General features: G+C 38.3%; 1 protein-coding gene and 1 pseudogene across 1 annotated transcript in view; both read right to left on the bottom strand.

Moving 5' to 3' along the window:
• The window catches only part of Cntn5 (contactin 5), a 463,340-nt gene that overhangs the window by 185,293 nt on the left and 258,458 nt on the right, over positions 1 to 19,589 (bottom strand). The gene's annotated exons all lie outside the window — the stretch shown is intronic.
• On the bottom strand, positions 2,630 to 2,747 carry LOC118588170 (annotated as a pseudogene).

Consider the following 19,589-nt stretch of genomic DNA (forward strand, 5'->3'; position numbering starts at 1 on the left):
AGCCATCCCAGCATTGGCCTGGAAGTTCCAACCCCCATTGAGGCTTCAGTAATGATCACACCCACAAGGTGGGGCAGAGGAGGGAGCGGAAGACCGAGGATCAGGAGGAGGTCGCTCTCTTGGTTCGGGGACGCTGGATGCTGGACGCTGGAGGTAGACCGAGCAGAGTTCTCCAGAGAACACCGCCGGACTGCGCTATACCTTTGCCAGACCCTGCAACCTACCCCTTCATTTGTAAGTTACCCCACAAAATAAACCTCCCTTTTAACTACGTGGAGTGGCCTAAATAATTTCACCAATATCTGGCGCCCAATGTGGGGCACGAACCCACGACCCTGAGATTAAGAGTCTCATGCTCTACCAACTGAGCCTAAATAATTTCACCAATAGAGATGTGGTTAATTTAAAATATTTCTGTGGCTTAAGGGACAGAAATTCAAATTGATAGGCTTTGGATTTGTTTTTCTAGTAAGCAAAGTAAACTGAAATTCTGTGAATGATGCTTCTAGTTTCTAAAAGCTATTCTATGTCTTTTGGACAATTTAAAAATAGGTCTTAACACTTATGAATAAGAAACAAGATGCATATTCTGGAAAAGAAAAAAATTCTACTCACTGAAAGGGCTTAATGTATTCAAAAGTATTTGATTATTGTTAATCTTGTCAAAATTGCATGGTCAAGTAATTGCACAAATGAAAGGGACACTAACATAAAAATCAGTTTTCAAATGGAAGAGATGTGTTAGTTAAACTTTCAGTGATTGCAAGCCCTCGCTTAGTTAGCCTGGCTGAAGAGACTAGGTCAGCTTTAATTTGGCCTGGCTTCAGGTCTTTTCTTAGTATTGAAGAGCTTGCAACCAGTAATTTATAATTGACTCAGAGGCTTGTCTCTATTTTATAACAATAATTTTTAAAAACTTTGCTATGACCAAATAATAAAGTCAATATAATGACAGAGCAGTACTATCTGCTCACAGGCTTCTCATGATCCTTTTGTATTTATTAAAGTAAATCCAAAATCTCTAAGAACATTGGCAGCTTTTACTCTGCTACAGTGAGCAGAAGGCTAGCCCAGTGGAAGTGAGGAACTCTAGGCAGCCTAAACAGCACATGTTCAGAAATACTGCTATATAAGTAAACTTAATGCAGTTATTTTTAAAGTACATGATATACAAATTTTAAAGATAATTATGTATCTCAGGCATATTAGATATTATTTTGAATTTTGGCAAATTCCTTAAATTGGGTATTATTGTGCCTGAGACATAAATGGGGTCACCCAGAGGACCAATAATTTATATAAGTATTTCCAGGTCACAGAGTAATTTCAGAAATTTCTGTTCTCAAGCACAGATCAAAATGAGGTTGTATTGGTTCCTCAATGACATACCATATATCCACATTGGGGCTAATGGGGGACTCTGTTCAGCTGACCTATACACTCATTTTCTTGAGTAATGTGTTCTAGGTGGATACCTAACAGATAATAAATGTAAAGAAGGGTAACATTTTGGGATTGTAATCTTAAATTCAAAAAAAAAAAAAAGATGCTGCTGCTTTGTTAAAGATTCTCCAGAGTGGATGGACTGAATAGAATGCTGTGATTGTGGAGCCTTAGGAATGGTGCAGATCTCAAGCCAAACACTATGAGCTATATTTAATCCCCCAAATGGCTAGTCATTGCCCACTCTATGTCTGACCTAACAACACTCACAGGGAAAACCTTTAGAATGCCTTAGCTTGAGTGGCTTCCACAAAGCTAAAAGCTAACAATGTCATCAGATGTTCTAAAGACCTACAGTGTGCTTTCCTTTGCTCTTCTGTAACCCAACCATTATTGTCCCATTGATGTACTTTAAAAATGCCATGATTTATGACTTTATTTTGATCTATGATTGTTAGAGTTCATGTAAGCACATCTGTGTTACTTATGGCAACATGAATCCATGTTACTGGGTCATGGACCTTTATATTCAGTTCAGAATAAAGTATCTTATTATCTTTAATGTTTGAGTTGTGTTTCATACTGACAGTCGTTTTAAATGAGATGTCATCCTTCAAAGTAAGTGTCCTATCAAAGTTAGTGTATGGTTGCTTCAATGACATCTCTTTTTCCAGGCACTCTTGGTTCTGTGTCTGTATTCTACGAGCCCTGTAATCATAGTGGCATCTACTACACCCACCATTAAGGGATCTGCAGGCTGCAGAGGTTTTCACAGTGTGAGATCCTAGAAGTAATGCTGGCTTGTGGGAATTAATATTTGTTGTATATATGCCCAGGGGAAGACATTTTAGACACAGTGTAAATTTGCAGAAACACTGCTTTGGTGGATTAGGTGTTATCAGACCAATCAACAAAACACATATGCTTGAAGTGGAATTTTTTTTGTTTAAGCAAATTTCTATGACAAAAGTGAGTTCCTAGAATCATTCTTTTCTGTTTGTTTGTTTTGTTGTGATTTATTTTGTTTTGTTTTTTTTTTTTTCTATACTTAGTTTCTTTGTGTGTAGCCCTGGCTGTTCTGGAGTTCACTCTCTAGAGAAGGCTGGCCTGGAACTCAAAGAGATCCACCTGCCTCTGCCTCCCAAAGTTCTGGGATTAAAAGCGTGTGCCACCACAGCGGCTTCTTAGCCTACAGCAACTGGCGTTCCCAGGTTGTCTCTCATACAAGTACTAGTCAGGTCCAACTCTGCTTAGCTTCCAAGATCAGATGAGATTGGTGTGTTCAGGATGGTATGGCCATAGACTGGAGCCGAGATTAGGTGGTATGGCTGTAGAGTTCCTAGAGTCATAAAAAGAGAGTTAGAAAGACCTTCTTCCATTTTGTGGAGCAAGAATGAAAGTTCAGAGAAGGGACTCACTCATGGTCATAAAACACACTGGTGTTTGCCTGAGACCCAGATCAACCCAGGTCCTGAAAGCTCAGCTCCAATCATTTGTGAGCAAGGACAGCCTGTGAACTTAATAAAAATGCAATGCTGCCAAGGAGAATCTACTTTCTCTGCGGAGGAGAAACACAGCTCCTCTGAATGAGGATAAGCATGTACAAACCTGTCTCTGCTTGCCTTTTTGTTTTTCCTGAATGCAAGCCCAGCCTTGTAAGTGCTGCTGGCCCTGTGACTTTGATGGGCACATTTACTGGCTGGAAGAGAGTCAGGGAAGCTGAGAATTTCTTCCCCTGCCACCTGTGATGTGGTTTCAAGGCAGGCAATTCAATTTGCACCATTATCTCAGGAGGGCTTCGTAGACAAAGCTAGCAAGCTTTGCTATTTCAATCTTATAGCTTGCCTGTTATCAAACATTCAGACTTTCAAGAAGAAAGTTAAAATAGCTTGTTTTGTTTTCTAAAGTTGACATTAGTCAAGAATAATAAATTAATAATTATAAAATGTAGGTACCCTATCACTCTTATGCAGGTCAATGTAAAAATAAAATAATACATTTTATTCTACATGGCTCTCAAGAGTGATTTTCTTCATACCTTGAAAAAGATTAAGTAAATAGAGTAAGCTGGATTGATTTTCTTCTTTTACTCAGGTTATCAAGATTCATAAAATTATTTTCTTAAAATAGTAATTCTCTGGGTGAGGGGCAATAGAGAAAAAATAGCAGGATACAGATGATTGTAGTAGTATTTGCTCTGCCCATAACCTTGGGCTATATGACCAAAGAGGTGGTGCTTCTTGCCTTTGAACTTAACCTCTTAAAAGGAAAGGGAGAGCGGTCATATTCTTCTTCTTTGGAAAACACCAAATGACCCAGGTGCAGCAGAGAGCCCAGGATTAGGAGGCCTTGGCAGCTTCTGCAGAGGATTCAGCAGCAGCTTTAGGAGCCACAATCCTGGTATAGGCCTTGGGGCTCCTGGAGATAAAGCCAAAGACAAAGAGTGGATTCCAATCACCAAGCTGAGTTGCTTGGTTAAGTCCATGAAGATCAAATCCCTGGAGGAGCTCTACCAATTCTCCCCACCCATTACAGAATCAGTGACTTTTTCCTGAGGGCATCCCTAAAGGATGAGCTTTTAAAGATCATGCCAGTGCAGAAGCAGACTAGGGGTGGCCAGCAGACAAGGTTCAAAGCTTTGTCACTATTTGGGTGTACAGTAGTCATGTTGGTCTTGGTGTTAAGTGATCCAAGGAAGTAGTACTGCCGTCTGAGGGGCCATCATCATGGCCAAGCTTTTCACCATCCTTGTATGGAGAGGCTACTGGGGAAAAAGATTGGCAAGCCCTACACTGTTCTGTGCAAAGTGACAGGCAAATGTGGCTCTGTGTTGGTGTGCCTAATCCCTGCCCCCAGAGAAACTAGCTTTGCCTCTGCTCCTGTGCTCAAGAAGCTACTGATAATGGCCAGTACTGATAACTGCTACACATCAGTCAAGGCTGCACTGCTACCCTGGGCAACTTTGCCAAGACCACCTTTGATGCCATCTCACTAAGACCCTCAATCCTGTAGTTAACTTCACTATTTACACAAATACAAGAAATCATCAGAAGTGGGGAATATCACACACACACACACACACACACACACACGATACACATCAGGTCCCATATGGGTCTGCCAGGTCCTCTAGCACAAAGTAATGATGAGATTAATCAATTATCAATAGCAAATATGTTAGAGACCTCAGAATTTCATTAAAAAACATTTTAAAAAAAGGTTTAAAAAAGGACCTTTCCATCACTTGGCAACAAGCCAAGGAGACCATTAAAAAAATATCCTATTTGTTCTTTCTATAACCAAATTCCATTTCCTTCAGGAAGTAATCCTAAAGGTATACAAAGAAATGAAATTTGGCAGATAGATGTGTTTCATTTTGCAGAATTTGGAAAATTAAAGTATGTACACCACACCATTGATACCTATTCAGGATTTCAATGGGCGACTTCTCTGAGGTCTGAAAAGACTGATTCTGTGGTTACACACCTATTAGAAGTCATGGTCATTATGGGGATAACTGTACAAATTAAGACTGACAATATTCCAGCATATTTTCAGTAAAGTGAGTTTTTTGCTTATTACAATATAAAGCATATTACAGGTATACCACATAATCCTACAGGCCAAGCAGTCATAGAAATATCTAATTGAACTCTAAAGAATATGCTAAATAAACAGAAAGGGGCAATAATGGCCCCTAGAAATAGATTGTGTAATGCTTTATTAACCTTGAATTTTCTCAATGCTAATGAGAAAGGTACAACTGCTGCAGAGAGACACTGCACAACAGAAAAACTACTGAGCTAAACCAACCTGTTTACTTCAAAGATATGTTAACCTCAGAATGGAAACCAGGATATGTACTATGTTGGGAAAGAGGTTTTGCTTTTGTTTCCACCAAAAAAAATTAACAAAAATTTGATTCAAACAGGAGAAATCACTTGATGAGGAGAAGTGATAGCTCATCCACTGATGTGACAATTCTACAAATTGTAAGAAAAGCTCATCAAACAAGGGTCAGGGCAGGGCTCTGTTTTTTTTTTTTTTATTTTTCTGTCTTTACAGGGTAATAGAAACACTCATCTTCATGAAGTCAAAAGGCCTTGGACATTTAGACATCTAAAGCAGGAGGAAAGGCTATATACAAAAAATTCATAAGCAAAGAAAATCCAACCAATTGGTACCAATATATTCTACAGGGTAATATCTCACTGGCTAAACATCAATATCTCTTTACCTCCAGAAAAGTTATAGTCCCAACTCATTTATAAATCAAGCTGGCTTTAGAGTTAGAATGTGGCTCTCTCCTTCTCTAAACTCAAGCAAGTTTCTAAAAGAAAATTTAAGAGTTTCTGTCTCATATCAGAAGAGCCCACTGGGGTGGGACAGAAGAAAACCAATAATCCAGAGACTATTTTTGTCAAGATTCTATTTCTCTCCATGCTTATTCTTGACTCTTTAGAACCCTTCTTTACATATCATATCATCTTAAAATTTAAACTTTCCATTATGATATTAATAACGTTCAAGTTTTCCACAGTGAAAAATAAATCTTTCCAATAGTATCTCTGAAGTCTCCAGAAGGACGATGGGACCCCACAGCAACAACTCTACCCATTCCATAATGATGCCACTGAGCTGACAAACATCACTCAGTGATCAGCTTTGGACTGCAAACTCTTAAGGATAGTTTCAAGGTGAGATGGTCCATCATATTATACTTCTAGCTAGAACTTCAGACAAAACTGACCCATTACTTTGAGATTGGCTACAAATGTTACAGCTAGTCCTTTTGAGACTTAACCATTGTTTTAGCTTCTTACAGAATCCCACAGAGATACCATCACCCTCTAGGCAGCAGGAAGCAATTTTAAGAAAACAACACCCCTCTCCCAAACGGTTTTGTTTTCTCTGGGTTATGGACAATTGTCATCTGTTGGGGGATGCTTATTACTTGTTATAGGGTTGGGGGAGAAACAACAAAGTTTAGACTCAGGATTATCATTTGGAAAAGAAAAAAGGGGAAGAGGAAAATAAGGTAGATTAATGTACCTACTTGTAAACTAAATCAGTAACTATCAGGTTTAGATAATTTGCATTGATGTGGATTCTTGTATATTGATACAAATATAAAATTATTTGTCTATTTCTGTTTAAGATAATTTGTATATTGATACAAATACAAAACTATATTTGTCGTATTGTATATATGTTCCTACTAATCTTTGAATTATTTTGTATATGATACAAATGTAAAATTATAATCATAATATCTGTATATTCTACCTCTATTTAGGATATTTTGTTGTAGTTAGAGTTTTCCTGCCCGGCCCAGTCAGGACAAATCTCTCTTATCTGCCAGTCCCACTGTTGCTCAGACCCAAACAAGTAAACACACAAAAACTTATATTGCTTACAAACTGTATGGCCGTTGCTGGTTTCTTGTTATCTACTTCTTCTATCTTAACTTAACCCATTTCTGTTAGTCTATACTTTACCACATGGCTTGTGGCATACCAGTGTCTTTACATGTTGCTTCTCATGGCGGCTGCTGGCAGTGTCTCCTCCCAGCCTTCCTGTTCCCAGCCTTCTCCTCTTCCTTGTCCCACCTACCTTATCCTTCCTGCCTGGCTACTAGCCAATCAGCACTTTATTTATACAAAGTGATATCCATAGCATTTTGTATTTTGATACATATTAAGGATATTGTTGTCATATTGCACTATACATTTCTACCTCTGATTAAGATACTTTGTATATTGTCACAATTTTGAGGTCATTGTCCTCACACTGTACATATGTTTACAGATTATTTACCTTTGTAATATAAAGCCTAGTCCTTAAGTTATTTAGGAAGTTAAGAATTACAGGCTTATAGTCACTCATGTTTGTAATAATCATAATCATGTAGTCAGGTTTTCCAGATATATAGAAATATGTGTCTAATAGATAGGTAATTTTCAAATACTTCATAGACCTGGAGAATATGTCATTTAAATATTTTGATAACTTAGAATTCTGTTGACATGAGACAGGATTGCTCCCAGCAGCATCAATCTACTCCTGAGAGGATGTTTGGCTTCAAAGACACTCTATATGGGAATTTGTCTTCTGTTTTTTTCAAAAGAATTGGCCTGCTGGGCAAAGAACTGCTCTTGCCTTGGCTGCTGACCATATGCATGCTGTTCTTTACAGATGAGCAGGATACAAGGAAAAGCAACTGCTGAACCTTGCCAAGACAGCATAATATGGTCTTTCAAAATTCCTGCTTCTGAAAATGGTCTGTTGGATATTCTAGACCTATAGCCAAAAATGGATGCCTCAATGGTGCTGAAAATCATTAGGTGACTGTCCAGACTGCCAGATGTCTCTCAATTCTTGCAATTTATCAGAAGTTCCTTGCTTGTACTTACTGTTTACTCTAACAAAACTCTCAACAACAGGCATGAGAATCCCTCTTTTGACTTGTTCAAAAGACTCCCCAAACAGTGGTAGAAGGTAAATATTTATTGCTGAATATACCATGGACTTTGGATATAGGAGGACTCAGAGAATCTGTGCTCAATCTGACCTGGAAGCCTTCTCCCTGATGACTAGCTTTCATGTTACCAGAATGTACCTTGCAAATTTTCAAGGGAGGGGGAGAACCAATTATCATGGAAGGATAATCTATAGGGTATAATAATGGCATGCATACCTTGTTTGTAACCAATAGCTCTCTAATTGGACTTAAGAGCCACTCAACAAGAGGGAAATCATGACTGGCACTCGAAACCTAGCCAAATATCTGGGTCCCGAGGTCATCTTAGAGGAGAACTTAAAATTACCTCTTTACTAAACTAGCACAATTCTAAGTACTTATCCTTATACTTAGAACTAAGTGTAGTTTTCACTGCTCATCAAATAAATTTCCTTTTTGCAATAGCTAGAGACCATTATAGAAAACAACAACCAGCTAAAAGGCACAGTACAATTGGTTGTGTGGTGCCCAGCCTATCTGATACATCTATACCACATTTCCCACACTCAGGCATCTGGGATAATTGCAGAAAGACAGCAAGAGCCAGAGAAGTAGGGAGTTTGCTGCAAGACTGTGTATCCTAGAAGTGCCAGAGAAGCTATACTCATGAAGTCTCACCACCATGGCTGTTTAAACCTGAACAAGGATGATACCAAAGACACACTAACATGGAAGAGGGAAAATTCAAGCGGCCTCAATTCTGACACAAAACCAAGGCAACTAAGGAATTCTGAGAATGGGAGAAATAATGTTTTCCTGGGAAGGGCACAGCACTGGATTATCCAAACCCAAGTAGTTAGTCCTGTAAACATACACATACAAGTAACATACGGACCAAGCATGGTGCACATATATTTAGGAGTATAAACACATGCACACACAACAACAACCAAAGAAAAAGGTGTCATGAGTTTGAGAGAGGTAAAGTTGGAGGTACATGAGATGATTTGTAGGAAGGGAATAGAAGGATGAAAATGATGTAATCATAATTTCAAACACTTGAAAAATTATAAAATTTTGAAAAAAATTAAAAAAACATGGATAAGTAATAATTAAGGTAATAAGCTAAAAATGAGAACATGCTATATCCAGTCTCTTCTGAATCCATTTTATAATTATCAAACTTTTAAAATTAGATAGGGCATCTTCCATATTTCATTATTTTACAAATTGTGATATACACAAATATAAGTGTGCTAGCTAGTTTTATGTCATCTTGACACAAGCCACAGCTATCTGAAAGGAGGGAATCTGAGTTGAGAAAATGCCTCCATAATATCCTGCTGTGGGGCATTTTCTTAATTAGTGACTAATAGGTGAACATTGAGTAGTACCATCCCTATTTTGGTCCTGGGTTTTATAAGAAAGCAGTCTGAGTAAGCCATGGGGAGCAAGCCAGTAAGTATCACCCCTCTGTGGCTTCTGCATCAGCTCCTGTCTCCAGGATCCTGCCCTGTTTGAGTTCCTGTCCTTACTGTTTTTCAGTGATGGACTGTGGTGGGGGAGCCACATAACCCCTTTCCTCCTTAGCTTGCTTTTGGTAATGGTGTTTCTTTATAGCAATAGTAACAGCTAAGGCAGTAGATTGACTCCTTTTCACTTTATTAGTTTAGCTGTTTAGCTCTTTTTGAGGACAGAGGCAGATGTTGTCTATCTCGTAGGATTAGTCATGGGTGTTTTCTGCTGACTAAGCATCCAGAAGGCCTGTCTCTGCTTGCTGCCATGGATAGATCCCATTATGACTTCTTGTATAAATACAATGAATGCCAGGGCCTCAAGCTTGGGCCAGGTGCCAGGGTGTTTACTGTTCCCTGGCTGGAGACTATCTTGGCCACCAGGAGAACCTAAGTCCACCAAGAACACGTTCCCTTCCAAAAGCATTAACAGCTCCAGAAACTTCATCCAACTGTTTCTCCTTCATTCCTCCCATAGCCACTGACCTGAATTTCTCTTATGCAAATCTCAATGGCGTAAATGAATGGATTGTTTGGCTTGAGTTCCAAAACCAAAGCTCTGTCATAGTATTATGTAAACATAATGCACAATCATCTAAAATTTTGAAAAATCAAATGGTTATTTGCCATTATTTTTACACAGATATCTCTTTGCTTCCTTTCCTCGCTTCTTCTCTCTCCACCTCCTTTCTCCTATCAAGACACAACTGACTTGAATCTTGCAGTCTTGCTTCAGCCTCTGGAGTTCTGGGATTATAGCTGTGCACTACCAAGCTTATCTTCATACATGTGAATCTTTTCTGTTTTACAAATTTTTGCAACTTTTGGAAATATAAATAATGCAGAGATAGTCTACCTTTTTTCCCCTCAACTTCTCTGTTAAATTTGTATCTGTTGGGCATTTCTAAATGTCTGACATGGCATAAGAGTAAAGAAAACAACCTTCTTCAATACATACTTTTCAGATTCTCCATCTAACATACCTTTTTCAAGGTTTTTGATTGTTCTTTGATCAATAAAAATACATATGTGTGTGCACATATGTTTTTTACCTTGTATGCATAATTATAACTTGATAAATATACCCAGCTCTTGATTAAGAATAGTAAGTAGCATAAGAATGATTTCTTTTACTTTTAAATTCATTCAATTTATCAGTGGGCACCAAAAGACCTCATGAAATAGTGACATTTGAAAAGCAGGGCAGAACCAAAAGGACATTTTGCTAACTAAATAGCCAGTATTTCTACACTGGAATCCTCCAGGAACAACCAGGCTTATGTCATATTGGTGATATATTTGTTTCTTGTTACAAGCTTACAGCTGTCTCCACAGTTTACTCAGTTTTACTCTGAGATTTTACCCATCAGAAGAGGGAACCTACTAAAATGCCCAGATTAGTGACAGAGCTGATCATTTGAGTATTTGAATGCTGTGTAACAATGGAGATGTGAGATCCAGTATCCACAGTGGACACTAACAGTGCTGTCCCATAATGATACGAGACAAGGATGGCCCTTGGAAAGTGAAACAGAATGCTGGGAAGTCCTTATCTGTTTCTTTAAATTCTTTTTTGTTTGGTTGGATTTTGTGTTTTTTGAGGCAAGGTTTCTCTGTTTAACAGCCCTAGCTGGCTGTCCTGGAATTCGCTCTATGGATCAGTCTGGCTTTGAACTCAAGAGATCCACCTGTGTCTACCTCTCGAGTGCCATCACCACACTACTTTAATTCTGATGGTGTGAATGTCCACTTCCCAGACTAATTAGTGAGGTTTAATTAATTAGTCTACAAGGCACTCAATAAAGAGGCTGGTGTGCAGGAAATACTCAGCATCATTTTGTTGACAGTATTGAAGCGCTGACATGTAAGGCCAACCTGGAAGGATAAGAGTGGGTCTGCCATCTTGCCCTCTACATTGTAAGGATTGACAAGCTCTGGGTAGAAGGAAGCTATTGATCAAAGAGGAGCAAAACATGGCAGTTGACCTCAGAGTAAAGCAGTCTTCTCCACTGAAATGAAGAGTCTGACAGCAGGCAGTGGGAAGCCTCTGTGGGCTTTAATAATGTGATAATTCATCATGCAATAGTCTTCAAAAGAGGTTAAATAAAACCATGTGTCATAGATTTCTAAAGTATTAAGTAATTTAAGGTGAGGATCAATGATAATATTTAAAAATTATCCTTGGCACAAACTATTTTGAGTTGCTTTCAAAACTGGCACTTTGAAATATCATCCAACTACAGAAGAATGGAGCCAGATTCATACTAGCCAATGTGTGTCAGTGCTAGATCAGATCATTGGCAGCTCACATGTTCATAACTCTTCTCTGTGAATTGACATATTTCATTCAGTTTACATACAAAGTTAATCTCTAGAAAGCATAATTGATTTTAATATTATGTTTACAATAAAATGTACCCATGACCCAAGTGTAAATTGAAATAGGAGTGGTTATTATGAGCTGCCATTCCAAACTGATGAAGAACATGCATATCACAGAGCCATGGGAGGGTAGATGGGACTCCTTCAGGCACTCTACTTAGAATGTTGATTTGCTAACACTGACTTCATGTGCTCCAAAAAAGGAAAGAAGGGCATGATGGGAGGCTGGTTAGGAAGAAAGAGGTCATTGGGAGGGGGCTGAGAGGGTAGTGGGGCATGAATGCAATCATAGCATATCACATACAAGTATGATATTGTCAACATTTTAAAATAAGCAATTAAAATCTGAATTCATATTGATTGAACAAATGCTTTTTGAAGTACATTAAGAGAACTTCATGGCTTCAAAAGAGTTATGTTGCTGGAGATGTAGATCATCTTAGGTAATGTGCTTAAGATGCTGAGTTCAGTCCCTGGCAACACCAGAAAGGGGAGGGGCTCTGTAAATGTCAAGATCCAGAGAATTACATAGGCATCTTTGTGGGGTGATAACTCAAGACTCGACACATGCTGAAAAGTTAAAATGAAATTCAGATTTTCCATAAGTGGAGCCTTTTGAGCTTGCCTGAAAGCCACATCTAAGACATCAGTATAACTTTCACAGGGATTTAAAATAATTTAATCCATTGATAATAAAAACTGGCATACTAGAAATACTAGCTACATTTGACCACTTTAGCACTCACTAGATAATAATAGAATGATTTAGTTTCTGAGTGGCATTAGGTACAAATCAAGTTCTCATGTAGCTGTGGTGTTGGACCCCAGAAGTCTAGAACATTCCTAGAGAGATGATGCGGCTTGACTTCAGCAATGACAAACTAAATAGAGTGAGATGAAGAATTTGGCTGTCTACATTTTCTTTCCACATTGAAGGGGAAGAATTAATACCAAAGTTATATCACAAGGAGCTTTCGCTGCTTGTGCTAATCTAGTCAGTGCCACTTAGATTTTTTTATATATAAATATGTTGCTTTCCTTTTCATCTTTCAGTCAAGCATTCTTCTCCTCTAGTTATATGAATTTTTTTTATTATTTCATGGTACATAAGAATCTCATTTGAAACTTTCATCATGTCTTTGCCCTTTCACTTAATTGTATCATTTTATCAATTAAAAATAAATCAACAGTTCCAAGTAAAAGGAATGTGTTCTTTCTACTCTCTAGTGAAAAAAAAAAAATGTGACTGGCTTTGTTTCATCAAGCTTTACAAGGATGCTGTGACAAGTGCCCTACATATTTGTAAATAGGTGTCAGAATAGTACAGTTCCAGCACTGACTAATTTAGAGTGAACCAAGACAATGAGGGATGTGGGGCATGTGCAAGGTCTGAGCATAAGTACTATCAGTTTGTGGCATTAGTTAGAGCATTTCAACTGTTGCTAGCACAGGCATCATTAGAAGCATGCAGTAACGTCTGCAAGCTCAAAATCTTCCCATCAGAGCCACTTAGGCTTTTCAGTCTTTCTTCCTCCTGAACAGAGTCAGCAGAGGAGAGTTGGGCACTGTGTATATTACTTGTGCATACTCATGGTCTTGGCTACTGAGAAGATGTACCTGTCAGCATTCATGGCAAATGAAATGAAAATAGGGAAAAACAGCCTAACTAGTAATGCACACATGGAGTTGGCCAATCCACCTTCTTTGTGCATGCCAGTGGCTAACAGATGTTACATGAGCTCCACAAATTCAAATCAGTAGTGTTACAGTCTTTGTTTGTCATATTGCTACAACTCAGAATCACTTGAGAAGAGAATCTCAGTTAAGGAATTATCTAGATCAGTTTGGGCTTTAGGATGGTCACTCTGTACGCTGAGAATATGTGTTGCTACCATTGGTTAATAAAGAAGCTGTTATGGCCTATGGCAAGGCAGAATAGAGCCAGGAGGGCAATCCAAGCAGAGAGAGAAGGAGAAGAAAGGCAGAGTCGGGAGACCCTGAGTGCTGCCGGGGGAGCAAGATAGAATGGAACACAGGTAATGCCACAAAGCTATGTGATGATACATAGATAAATAGAAATGGGTTGAATTAAGTTGTAAGAGCAAGTTAATATAAGCCTGAGCCATAGGCAAAACAGTTTGTAATTAATATAAGCCTCTGTGTATTTACTTGGGACCAAGAAGCTGAGGGACACAAGAAAACTTCTGGCAACAAATTTGTGAATTTCTTGATTATTAATTGAGGTTGGAGGACCACTTGGATGTGAGTGCCAACAACATTATTTCCTGGGCTGTGTCCTGAAGTGTATGAGTGAAGAAAGCTGGCTGATCATAACAAAGCAGGCCCCACAGGTGCACATGGTGTTTATCTCTGCTCTTGACTGTGCAAGTGATGTGACTAGCTCTTTGAGTTCTAATTTCAACTTCCCCTCGATGATGGGCTGTAAGTAGGAATTGTAAACCAGATTAACCCTGTCATTTCCTAAGATGCTTTTGACCAGAGTGTTTGATTGCAACAACAGAAATGAAGCTAGAACAAATAGGGAAATGATGTCTCTATAAGTGACAAGAAGTCAGAATATTTATGAACATTCCTGATGACAACTATGGCTGAGGAAATGTAGCACCTTAGGAAACACATCTCTATATAATGCCAAGAAAACAATGGAATAGGTAGGCTAAAAGTCTATTGTATCTATGCAACACAGAAAGGCAAAGAGTACATAAATGCCTTGCATGAAGTAGTCACATTTCTACAAATCAAAGTGTTGAGTACTGGTTACCAGGGTTGAGCTAGCAGGGAAATGCCATTTGATGGTCAGCAGGCATAGAATCTCAGTGTAAGAGAATAAGCTATGTAGAGCTGCTACACAGCAGTGTACCCAAGGCCAGTGATTATAAATTATTCATTTAATGTAAGAGGATAGGTTGTATGTGGACTATCTTTACTATAATAATATAAAAATAAGAACTAAACAGCTCAATTCTTAAGTATCAGGAAATCAAAAGATAAAATGAAGCTGTAGAGGTGAGAGGAGCTCTTGATGCTGTTTCTTCTATTATTGATAATGGACATGAGGAGGGGAATGAGGAGATTAAGCCCTCTTAGCTACAGACTGAAGCTTTCAACCTTAGCAACTGCTTCCAGCACACTCATGTCTCTTTGCTTCTGCACTACCAGGTTAGTTTGGTTGGCTGATAGGTGCTTGTAACCCCTTTGGTCTTTTGATTTGGAAATGTATCATCATGTTCTCTCAGTCTCTCCACTCATGTAATTTTCTGTCTAAATGAATTGCTAACTAGATAATACCATCCAAAATAGGGAATATTTAAATATTAACCATGTGATCCTATAAAAGTTAGCTAAGTGGGAAAGCATGGAATTAACCACTACTCTTTCTATTCTCTGGTATCTGGCTTTGGTTGTCATTTACAGCTGGTTTTAGTGTTGACAGGCTCCACATTAGTCCTAAAGTATTTGTCTTTCTTGGTCTGTCTGTCTCTGTCCTCCCCTTCCCTTCTCTGTCTCTTCCTCTGAAATTATACACCTACATAAAATTGCATTCTGTTACAGTGAGATTCAGGTTACAAATACACCTGCATACACATTGTTCACATTGACATTTTGTAAAGAAGTATATTCTGTCAAGGATATGGCTTCAAATGGCCTGTGATATTCAGTGGGCTGAAGCATTTCCAGGAGCATATGCACAGATGCTGAAAGCTAATCAAGTGGTATCATTGATGCTATGAGAGTCTAATCATTCTGAAATAAAACATCCCAGACTGAAGTAGCATCAATCGCATGCTTTGCTGTTGTCATAGTAAATGGCTCCCTTGACCTTGCGCCCCTATCAATCTCTGGTTCTGAAGATGCAATCAAATTTGTCATTGGACATTTAATTAAATACAAAGCCCTTCAAGGTACTATTTGCAGCAAATATCAGTCACATTTTCTCCCAGTGTAGAAAATTACAGTCTCTAACATGGACTTCAAATTAGATTGAATACTTTGTTTTGTGTTATTTGGTTTATAAATTGTTCCTTTCCCTCCTCTAGTGCATTTTATAACTTCTAATGAGAAAATTCATATCCAAGCTTATGTTCTCATTAGGGCCCCGAGGACATGTTGCTTCTAAAAAGTTCAGAGTACAGTTCAAGTATATATTTGGGGAAAATAATCTTCCTGAATTATTGAAAAATATCAAACTGTCTGGAACTTACAATTACACATAGTGTTGCTCTGTAAACACATCACACACATCTCCTTAATGCTCAGAACAGATTGCTTCTTAAATTTCTAGGCGTCACAGAGAAAATTCTATTTACTTCATGTTCGGCTTTTCTAATTAAGCAAGTAGAGCAAGGTGTGAAGGAGGTGCCTGAATCAGGTAGAGAATAGTTGTGAATGAGATGAGAGACAAGCCACAGATATGCAAAATAAATCCCTGCATCCCAACTTACATTGACCTCTGTGCTATTAGTTTATGTTTTGAATATAAGGGTTTTCATTTACTTTATAAGCTATCTAATTTACTGCACATGTTATTCAAAGAAATTGTTGATAGATATGTATATGGTAATACAGAGAAAAAGCTTTAACTATGCAATAAAAGTGGCCTACTTATGCCCACTGTTGTAATAATCTTTTTGTCTGGTTTTATCTACTCCTTCCCATTTGGTGTTGGTGCAACTCCTGATATCAGATTCTGCTTTACTATGGCCTAATTTTAGGAACCACTGAGATGTTTGGATTTAAAAACAACATCTAACTACAACATCTGGAAACAAGCCTTCAGCTCCATAATCTGGTGCATGCTGGGATTTGTTGGAAAGTCATAATTAGGACGTTGTAATATTGTTTATGCTATGAAGTTTTTTCATTAAGTCTATTGACCTCATGCTAAGATAGAAAATTATTTTTAATAAATAAGAATTTATCTACCGGTTGTCAGAAACTTTTATATTTCACACCAGGGACTTTCATTTTCCTCAGAATCTGCAGGATACCTGGCATTAAGGAAATAAAGGGCTAATTTACCGAGAAGAAGATGAGCAGGGCAGGAGCAAAGGGAAAGTGGTCTTGAGGATCCGTTATTGATTTAAGTTTATCATTAGTCTACTCTGTTAATGTCTCAGCTATGTATGTTCAGAAAATAAGGGCTCCAAATGCACTCTCTAAGGTACTAACTTTTGGTGAATTTATTTATTTTGAACTTTTAGTCTTAGGCTTAAACAACTTTAGTATTAGTTCATGTGCTTTTCAAATGCCAAAAAGAGAAAAGTCATGAAACTGCTTTCAGAGTTGACTGTTCTCTGGAGGTAGTCCAGTGGTACACATCCTTAAATGCAAGATAGAATATTTTGATGACTTTGACAAATGGTATATTCAGCCTCATTTTATCTGGATGACGACAACATTTTATACATAACAGTGGCAACTTATAATATTTTCTTATGACACAGAGAGAAATAGAGAAAGAATATTTTTATTTCTTCTTTGCTTCTAGAAACAACATATTTGTGTTCAAATTTGGATAGTATTTTGGTGTATACATGCATGTGAACATATGTGTACATGTGGGTGCACACATATACAGATGTGTGTACATGTAGGTCACATGTTGGTGTTGGATGATTTCCCTTGAAGAACATATATGTCATAAAGATTTACCTTTACATGTAATTATTTGTGGTTATGTGGAGCTTGGAACAAAGCCTAGAAACAAAAAGACGTGGATGATGGTGTCTGAGGAGGAAGAGAGGCTGAGAGGTGTGAACAGTGTAACTTGGGTGGGCAATGCAGACAGTGGAGAGGAGTAAAGGATGAGACCAAGAGAACAAGTGGTTCTTAGAAACACAAATGCAGACTCAGGCAAGTGACCATTCATCTTTCTGTAAGAGTCTTTCCTTTCTCCATCAGCCACTTGTGCCTATGAATACTTCATACCTGCTGGGACCAATGTGAGAGATACTTTGAGCTGTGTTCATGCTGTGTAGGAATGGAATTTGTTCTGAAGGGCAGGCATTCAAAAGACAGGCCAGGAGTCATGTTTGGGTTTTACTGACATCTCACAAAGGTCATAGTTTGTTCTCACTTCCAAAGGAAGTACTCTGACTCTATTTAAAAAAACCTAAGCTTGGGCATCTCCTCTAGAAAAACGCCCTAAAATTTAGGTGTTCTGCTGCTGAGAATCTTCTTGATTACAGAAATATGATAGGAAGATCCAACAATTAAAGCCAATGACTCCTGCACTCAATCTTCTTATCCATCTCCCAGCAGCAGAGAGTCTGTAGAAGCTTATCCAACTCCCTTTAGTTTTGAGGACTAACTTCTTTGAATAAATTAATCCCTGAGGGTTTGTTATCTGAATTGCAAAATAGGCTCACTAAAAGCTTTTTTTCCATTGTGATAAGGATGACCTGCCCAAAGGAAGGCAAGACAGACAGTCCTCCATTCATTTCAGACCCCAGACCATTCTCCCTTCATTTCAGACCCCGTGAGCCTGCCTGCTTCTATACTTGTCAGTATTGCTGCTTTACAAGAGATGTACCATGAAGAATCTCAGTGAGCATATCAATGATACAGTGGAGAACTCCTGCCTGAGACAGAAGGAGAAACACACCTTTCTGTGAAGGGTACTCTGGGTATTTGACTGGAAAGAGTAATATCACCAGATTCAGGTGAAAAACTGGTGAAGAGTTAAGAGAGGGTATCAATTGATGTTCTATTTCAATACATTATGACATGCTGAGTTATGCAAAATACCCTGTACTCTCTGTGTTTGTTATTTTTAATGCATTCAAAGTCAACTTTCCCCTTTTTTAAGAATTACTTTTCATAATGTATTACAGTATTTTCCTGCAATGAAGTCAAGATTGAATTTGACAGCATTAAAAAGTATCTAGAATGATACTTGATTTCTGTGAACAAACATTGAGAGTGCCCAGTTTTTTCTAGAACATTTTGTTTCCATGCCAGACTATATCAAAATGCCTGAAAACTGCTCTTGTTAAAAAGCGACATTTCTCTCGTCTTCTCAGATTCATTTCTTCATTATTTCTTAGAGTAATATGTGAGAAACAAATAGCTTACCAATTTAGTTGTGTATTCAACAAAATAAAATAGGAAACTTTCACCAAGAAGAAACACAGGAAAAGTTTTTACAACTCCAACTCATCACATAATTTCAAACTCTATATTTGCCCATAGGCTCTTGTAAATACATGCCAGAACCTTAACATTCTCATTAGTGTAGGGAAGTTGCTTTGTGTAAACTTGGCATTGCTTCTATTACAAAAGACCTCACTAGAAACCTCCCTCTTAACTAGTGTTTCCAATCCCACTGTGATAGCTACAGAAACTGCTTCATAGACTAAAGATCATTGAAATGGACTTCCTTTCCCAACCTCACACTGCCTGGACCATGGTAGGCTTACAGGATGAAGGCAACTCTTACAGGTGAGCTCTGTCTCTGTCTCTCTCTTCCTCTCTCTGTCTGTCTCTGTCTCTGTCTGTCTGTCTCTGTCTGTCTCTGTCTCTGTCTGTCTCTGTCTCTGTCTCTCTCTCTCTCGTGTGTGTGTGTGTGTGTGTGTGTGTGTGTGTGTGTGTGTGTGTGTGTGTGAAAAGTCCTGGCCCAGTGTTATTCAAAAGGACATTTCAAAGGAACCAGCTACATGGAACTTCAGCATATCCAGGCAAGGTGAGTGGTCTGTGACATTCAGAATGCATTGCCCCCTGTTTTAACAAGAAAAATATAGTACGTGTTCAAATTCCCATTACAAAGTTGT

The sequence above is a fragment of the Onychomys torridus genome, chromosome 7, assembly GCF_903995425.1.
Source record: "Onychomys torridus chromosome 7, mOncTor1.1, whole genome shotgun sequence".
NCBI lineage: Eukaryota > Metazoa > Chordata > Mammalia > Rodentia > Cricetidae > Onychomys > Onychomys torridus.